Raw genomic sequence first — 2,750 nt, forward strand, 5'->3', positions numbered from 1 at the left:
AAGGCTGCATTTTCACGGGTGATGTTCGACCAATAAACCATTTATTATCATTATTATTAAGTTTAGACTAACACAAGGTAGCTCCTGTAGTCACCACTGTTTGATACCCAGAAAACAGTGACACCTTTCTCCCTTTCACCTGTCCTTGGAATGACCTTCAATCATTACTGTCTGTCGCTCTGTACAGTATAAAAATTGGGGTCATGGCACAGACTTGTAGTGTCACAGGTAGATGGATAGTAAAGTCTACAGTGACTCCTACTTGCAGTGTGTTTGGCCATTACAAAGGTCTGTTGGGAGACATTGGGATGTTGGGATGTCATTTGGACAAAGAAGATTTCAAGAAGGCACTCAACTTGAGTACTGCCTTGATCCTGATATGTAACCCTGCAAGAATGAGGGATTGCTTGTCTTCTGTTGTAGACACACTGCATTTGATGTTTAGACAGGGCTCAAAATACCACCTGCAAATGCAGGTTAGTGAAGGTAAAATTGGAGCTGTGCAGGTATTTCTGGTGTCTACCTGTACACTAGTGGTCAAAAACTTCCTTGCATTCTTCAAAGTAACATCATTGAAATTTGAAGACAGAATGCAGAAAGTTAAAAACATTTCAATTTTGATGAACTGGAAGGCAAAGAAAAAACGTATTTCAATCCCTGTCATACTTCTTGTTGTAACCAGTAGCAGAATAACCTCCTTTAGTACAGATCTAATTACAGTATAGCCTTCCTTTATGTTATTCATAAATGACTGTGTTATATTTTCCAGGAGGCCATGACACACAACAGGCTATCATGGTGTACAATGAGGACAAGAGCGCTCATGGCATGATTCTGTCTTCCCAGCAAGGTGAGTTGTACAGGTGGTTTCAGGGCTGGAAATACTGGGTGCGTATAATGCAGGTAAAATTGGAGCTGTGCAGGTATTTCTGATGTCTACCTGCACCTAACCTGCACTGGTCCATGTACTGGGTGTATGCAGGTTAGTGCAGGTAAAATTGGAGCTGTGCAGGTATTTCTGATGTCTACCTGAACCTTACCTGCACTGGTCCATGTACTGGGTATATGCAGGTTAGTGCATGTAAAATTGGGGCTGTGCAGGTATTTCTGATGTCTACCTGCACCTAGCCTGCACTGGTCCATGTACTGGGTAAATGCAGGTTAGTGCAGGTAAAATTGGAGCTGTGCAGGTATTTCTGATATACAGGCATCCATTTAAAAGAAAAAAAGATACATTTGTAATCCTACAACAGTTTCAGGCATATAATTTACTTTGTTTCATTTCTCAACAATCTCAAAGATAAACTATTTAACCATTTTGTAATCTTAAATGCGTTCCGGGATGACTAAGGCTTTTGGAATTGAAATCTGCAAGTTGACAGATGATTTCCACTTAAACAGATTTGGCAGGTGTACAACTACAACAGCCCTGCTTTGTGTGAACGTGTGGTGCCATATTACACCAGCAGACACACTGTAATGATATATACCAGATCTAACCTCCAAAATGTCAAAAAGTGAGGTCCCGATGAGGCCAAAGGCCCTCCAGTTAGGAAATAAATTTTCCCCTCTCCTTGTCATCAGAAATAACTACAGACCTGTTTCTTGTACCACGAGTCCTTTGAGGAATCAGTTCTGAAGGAGTAGACCTAACAAGCATGAAAGGGAGTTGGCGGAGGTGAGATAACCCAATTGCATAGCCCTCCCTCCGGGAGGAGTTTCCCTAAGATCCGTGACCTTGTCTGACCTTGCTATAAGACTTATTACTAGATCCTTGACCCACATACTGGATTATGCACACAGAATCTTATTCATGCAGCCACCCTAGGGACAGCTGAAGGCTCCCGGTGTTATGAATATGCTCAGACACATCCAATTTCATGCATACCTGACTTTACAGGCTCCGATTTAGATCAGCTGTGTCTGGAAATTCAAACATGTGGGCTTGTTAAAAAGTGTTGAATGGTGTCTGAACAAAGAGGGATAGTAAAGTGAGATAGTGGGGAAACTGTCTGATCCAATTTGGCTGGAGTTTACTGCCCCCCACCCACCACTAGCAAACAGATGGACGCTATAATATGTGCACTCAACCAGTGATTATGATGGAAACAGTTAGAATTTTTAGAAGTGACTTACTAGTAATACATAAGGGATTCATGAGAGGTACAGTATAACATAAATGCCAATGGGCTGAAGGAGCACATTGGCAGAACATACTGCGCCTGTGCAAATCCCTGATTTTTTTTCACGGTTTTCGTTGGATATATAGTCACTGTTGCATCAGAATTTTGCCTGTTGCGGAGGATATCTTTTTCGACATAACATTTGGAAACTACAGACAGAGTGTTAACATTATATATGCAAAAACGACCTTATATGAGATGTTCTTCCAAAGTGCTATGCACAATACAGTACGGCTTTTGCACAGGTGCAGTACAAATGAGACGTTATAAAACATAAGGTTAAATCTTACCACAGATTGAATAGTTTACTACTGACATTAAGTTAGGCCACACCGATTTAATTTTATGGATGACATCCGCGCGCGCATTAATTTTCGCCCGATCTACAAAAAAAAAAAAAAAATCACGTATTCCGAGGCTCTGGCCTGGCTTCAGGCCTGGGTAGTGCATGGTGGTGATAACTCTGGTTGACGGCAGCCAGGCTACCGAAGCTCCAAGACTCAAGAACTCAGTACATACGTCAGCAGTGTCGGTAAGCACTTTGGTCATGTTCTTTAAGATCCTCAC

The sequence above is a fragment of the Branchiostoma belcheri genome, unplaced genomic scaffold (genome assembly GCF_001625305.1).
Source record: "Branchiostoma belcheri isolate BF01 breed outbred unplaced genomic scaffold, Haploidv18h27 scaffold14, whole genome shotgun sequence".
Lineage (NCBI taxonomy): Eukaryota > Metazoa > Chordata > Leptocardii > Amphioxiformes > Branchiostomatidae > Branchiostoma > Branchiostoma belcheri.